Source organism: Leuresthes tenuis, unplaced genomic scaffold, assembly GCF_036924035.1.
Source record: "Leuresthes tenuis unplaced genomic scaffold, fLeuTen1.0.hap1 SCAF_220, whole genome shotgun sequence".
NCBI classification, from domain to species: Eukaryota; Metazoa; Chordata; class Actinopteri; order Atheriniformes; family Atherinopsidae; genus Leuresthes; species Leuresthes tenuis.
Window position 1 is genome coordinate 16,335 of NW_027325574.1, and position 5,686 is coordinate 22,020.

Sequence of the window (5,686 nt, forward strand, 5' to 3'; positions counted from 1 at the left end):
TTACAAACTTTGGTTGGACGTTCACACCTTCTTGTAGCCGAACACATGCACTCCTGCTTTTGATGATGTATGGTTGGGCATTCGCACCTTTTTTTTACCCATTATTCAGGTATTATGGGTGGACATTCACACCTTCTTGCAGCTGAACACCTCCTCTCCCACTTATGATCATGTGTGGTTTGATTTTCGAAAATTTTCTTTCATGTTTTCTAGCAATTATTGATGGACATTTAGACCTTCTTGCAGCTGAACACCACCTCTCCCGATTTTGATTATGTATGGACCGGCATTTTTACCTTTTCTAACACATTTTTCAGCAATTATGGTCGGAGATTCACACCTACTCACAGCCGAACAACTCCGCTACCGCATTTGATGGTGTATAGTCGGGCATTCTCACCCTTTCTCATCAGCTTTTTGCAAATTATGATCTGACATTCACACCTACTTGCAGTCGAACAGCTCTGCTCCCGCTTTTGATTATGTATGGTTGGATATTCGAACCTTTTCTTAACTGCTTTTTACAAACTTTGGTTGGACGTTCACACCTTCTTGTAGCCGAACACATGCACTCCTGCTTTTGATGATGTATGGTTGGGCATTCGCACCTTTTTTTTACCCATTTTTCAGGTATTATGGGTGGACATTCACACCTTCTTGCAGCTGAACACCTCCCCTCCCACTTATGATCATGTGTGGTTTGATTTTCGAAAATTTTCTTTCATGTTTTCTAGCAATTATTGATGGACATTTAGACCTTCTTGCAGCTGAACACCACCTCTCCCGATTTTGATTATGTATGGACCGGCATTTTTACCTTTTCTAACACATTTTTCAGCAATTATGGTTGGAGATTCACACCTACTCACAGCCGAACAACTCCGCTACCGCATTTGATGGTGTATAGTCGGGCATTCTCACCCTTTCTCATCAGCTTTTTGCTAATTATGATCTGACATTCACACCTACTTCCAGTCGAACAGCTCTGCTCCCGCTTTTGATTATGTTTGGTTAGATATTCGAACCTTTTCTTAACTGCTTTTTACAAACTTTGGTCGGACGTTCACAATATCTTGCAGCCGAACACCTCCGCTTCCGCTTTTGATGGTGTATATTCGGGCATACGAACCTTTTCTTACCCGCTTTTTACAAACCAAGGTCAGACTTTCACACCTTCTCTTAGCTGAACAACTCCGCTCCCTCTTTTGATTGTGTACAGTCGGGTAATTTAACCTTTTCTTACCCGCTTTTTACCAACTATGGTTGGACATTCACACCTTCTTACAGCAGAACACCTCTGCTCCCTGTTTTGATTATGTATGGTTTGACATTCGCACCTTCTCTCACCCGCCTTTTACTATGGTCGGCCATTCACAGCTTCCTCTCCACCATACTTGTATGGTGGGATATTCACACCCACTTGCATCCGAAGACCTCCGCCCCCACTTTTGTTGATATTTAGTCGGTCATTCGCACCTTACCCGCTTTTGGCAAACTATGGCCTTCTTGCAGCCAAACACCTCTGATCTCGCTTTTGATGATGTAAGGTTGGGCATTCAGACCTTGCTTCACCTGCTTTTCACCAAATATAGTCGGACATTCACACCTTCTTGCAGCCGAACACTTCCGCTTTTAGTGTTCTATGAGGCATTCACATATTTTTTTTCACCGTATTTTATAGATTATGGTTGGAAATTCTCACCCACTCTCATCCGAAGACCTCTCCTCCCGCTTTTGTTAATATATAGTCGGGCATTCGAACCTTTTCTTACCCGCTTTTTACAAATTATGGTCGAACATTCACACCTACTTGCAGCTGAATACTTCCGCTCCACCTTTTAGGTATGTATGGTTGGCATTTGCACTTCTTTTTATACTGATTGCTGAAGATTAAGTTGTTCTTTCTCAAACTACAAATTTTTTTTAATTGTTGAAACTTGATTTGAAGTGGATAAATAAGGAGGACAAACAGTTTTAAGTCAGGCTGATAGAAGGAATTAATTTTATAGCAAAATCTGTATTTCGTCATATGTCGAGAGATGCTTATTGCTGAAGAAGTTCTTTCTCATTCTACAAAGTACAACGTTGTTTATCGTTGAAACTTGATTAGACATGAATAAATATGAAGGACAAAGCAGTCTTAACTTGGTTTGAGTTAATGAATTCGTTTTATAGGAGAATCCGAATTCGTGCATAACTCATAAAATAGAGCTTATTTTCGGATTCCTGAAGAATGAGTCTGGTTCTTTCTCATAATACAAAGTTTGTTGTTTATTGTTGAAACTTCATCAGAAGTGAAGAAATAAATGAATGCCTATCAACAAATGTGGGATCTAAACTCTACTGCTTCCTCTAAAATAATTTCCTTTCTCAATTTAGAAATGTGTGTGTGTAAGTCACAACACCCGTGACACCAAAACGGCTTTCTTTTCTCTACACTCTGCACTATGAGCACACACACCAAATCAGAAAGGCTTTTTTCTCTCTTTTCTACATTATGGACTGTGGGGACACAAAACCGCTCTCTCTCTTTTTTTTTTATCGTGTGCCAGGGCGTTGTCTCACGTATTAGATTATGCTTAAGATACGAATGGGTTTATCAGTCACATCAGAATCCATACATACTGATCCTCCCGTAATAAAATGGTCGGATCTTATCAAACACACTTTGTTTCTTGTGACAATCAAGTTAGCGAAACAGCGTATACACGTCAAGACACTGAATCAAGTTTGCCACAAGAACTCATAAGTTTGGCAGTATTGCTCTGCCGTCAGCAATCATACACCCATTTTATTTTCGTGAGACATGTGCAAGCACCTGTTCATCTACTGTTCTATCACTATGAATTAGTGATCTATTATCAATAAGGATACTTCTACAACTACTATCAAAGTATGTCCGGACTTCTTATGTTGTCAGTTGCTATATATGAATAAGTGGGTAGCTACTGACAAGCATTAAGCATGTCACACAGCCCAAACATATAACATTTCAGGACACACCACACAGTTAACAACCACAGTGAAGCGTGTCAAAGCCCAAACATGTAACATTCAACAGGACACTTACACAACACATTCAAATCAAACAGTCAGACAACATACAAGAACATATACCCCAGCCGGCATTGCTCCCTGCCTATTTTCGTACAGCACACTATGTGTGCGCACACCTTTATTCACAAACTCTTCAACTTATACTCTTTTACCGAAGCTGCTACAGCTCGATTGGCCGAATACCCTTTGATCCTATTTCGGTGAATTTGACATCTGCCTTACATATAACAGATTAGCGGTTTAGCAGTTTTAATTTAGTTTGAGTGAAGGAATTCATTTTATAGCAAAATCCGAAATCGTGAAGAACTCATGAAAGTAAGCTTATTCTCGGATTCCTGAAACTTTAGATTTGCTCTTTCTTTTACTGCAAAGTACAACGTTGTTTTTTTTGTTTAAATCTTTCTAGACATGGTAAATATTAAGGACAAAGCAGTTTTCACATAGTTTGAGTGAAGGAATTCATTTTATAGATAAAATCCCAAGAGTCTGCTGAGAAAAGAGAGTGAATGCGAAGTAGACTTTAACACGGCTATGGGAGCGAGCCGAGTGTGGGCTAACCAGGAGAATTGCTTGAAAGAAACGCGACCCCGAATGAGCGGTCAGAACAAAGCCTCAATACGGGATTCTCGTGGTGTTTTTGTTGCTGCCTTGTCTTTTGCACAGAGTAAAAGACAAGGCAGCCATCGAATAGGGCCCGATTGTTCCTACTTGGTCAGCCGAGGAGCAAGGGGGGGGAGCAAGCGTCTCAACCAAGCAAAGCTCACCATGGGGAAGGTGGCTATGCCAACAAGCCTGATGCCCTGCTCCCGCAGTGACGGATAATCGTACTCTGGTTTCTCTTCATAACGTACAAGTCTTTCGCCTTTTACTAAAGATTTCTGTGGAGAGCAGCACTAATGAGTTGTTTCTATTTTTGGCAGGCTTTACCTTTGCGGGTGAAGCCCTTTCTGTCTGTGCAAAAGAAATCTTCTTACTGTGCAGAGTGACTTCTCTGAGTAGAGTCGCCTTACTATTTGCGACTGTGCCGATGTTCGAAGCTGGAGTGCAAAGTTGTTGCTTGAATGGTGCTTGCTGGAGCGTGCGGGAGTGCAAAGTTATACCATTTAAAAGGGCTGAAGAGTGCTCAGTGCAGCGGGTGGGCGACACTCTGGCCACCTTGAAAACCGAGGTTACATCCACTACCAGGGGCAGCCCAAGTTCTGCCGCAAGTGTGGTGAGCATGGGCACCTGGTTGAGGCTTGTACCAAGGTGTTATGTGGGAAGAGCAGAGAAATTGGGCAAACTTTTGGAGAGTGTCCAAATGGCAGGAAATGTAATCTCTGTGGAGAATTAAATCACCTCTTCAGAGATTGCCCTAAATCTTTTGCCAACAAATTAAAGACGGTAAAGCCACAGTCAAGCCAACAAAGAGAAGGACCAAAGGTGGCAGTTGGTGAACAAAGTGAAGAGGTTGACCCAATAAATTCAAACTTCCCGCCAAAAGCTTGGATTGGAAGTGAGGAGCAAAAAGGGGAGGGGCCTGTAGAGGCCTCACCACTCAGTGTTGAAGTCTGTGAGAATTCACAGGCAGAGGGTGGAGCTACGCTAAATGAGGAGGAAGAGCAGACAGGTGAGTCTAGTGAAGATACTCACCTCCCCGAAGGTCAACAGAAGGTCAATTTGTTGATAGGCATTCATTTATTTCTTCACTTCTGATGAAGTTTCAACAATAAACAACAAACTTTGTATTATGAGAAAGAACCAGAATCATTCTACAGGAATCCGAAAATAAGCTCTATTTTATGAGTTATGCACGAATTCGGATTCTCCTATAAAACGAATTCCTTAACTCAAACCAAGTTAAGACTGCTTTGTCCTTCATATTTATTCATGTCTAATCAAGTTTCAACGATAAACAACGTTGTACTTTGTAGAATGAGAAAGAACTTCTTCAGCAATAAGCATCTCTCGACATATGACGAAATACAGATTTTGCTATAAAATTAATTCCTTCTATCAGCCTGACTTAAAACTGTTTGTCCTCCTTATTTATCCACTTCAAATCAAGTTTCAACAATGAAAAAAAATTTGTAGTTTGAGAAAAAACAACTTCATCTTAAGCAATCAGTAGGGTAAGAAAGGGTAAGAAAAGGTGCAAATGCCAACCATACATCACTAAAAGGTGGAGCGGAAGTATTCGGCTGCAAGTAGGTGCGAATGCCTGACAATATATGATCAAAAGAGGGAGCGGAGGTTTTCGGCTGCAAGGTCTGAATGTCCAACCATAATTTGTAAAAACCGGGGAAGAAAAGGCTCGAAAGCCCGACTATACACCATCAAAAGCGGGAGCGGAGGTGTCCGGCTGCAAGTAGGTGTGAATGTTCGACCATAATTTGTAAAAAGCGGGTAAGAAAAGGTTCGAATGCCCGACTATATATTAACCAAAGCAGGAGGAGAGGTCTTCGGATAAGAGTGGGTGAGAATTTACAACCATAATCTATAAAATGCGGTGAAAAAAAAGGTGTGAATACCCCATAGAACACTAAAAGGTAGAGCGGAAGTGTTCGGCTGCAAGAAGGTGTGAATGTCTGACCATAGTTGGTAAAAAGCGGGTAAGAAAAGGTTAAAATATCCGACTGTACACAATCAA

The 5,686-nt window shown here is 41.2% G+C and overlaps 1 non-coding gene across 1 annotated transcript; it reads left to right on the top strand.

Annotated features, from left to right (window-relative positions):
- Nucleotides 1-3,881: 3,881 nt before the first annotated feature.
- Nucleotides 3,882-3,995, top strand: LOC140288100 (U5 spliceosomal RNA). The gene has a single exon (XR_011911999.1). It is a non-coding gene; the product is annotated as a U5 spliceosomal RNA (small nuclear RNA).
- Nucleotides 3,996-5,686: the final 1,691 nt, after the last annotated feature.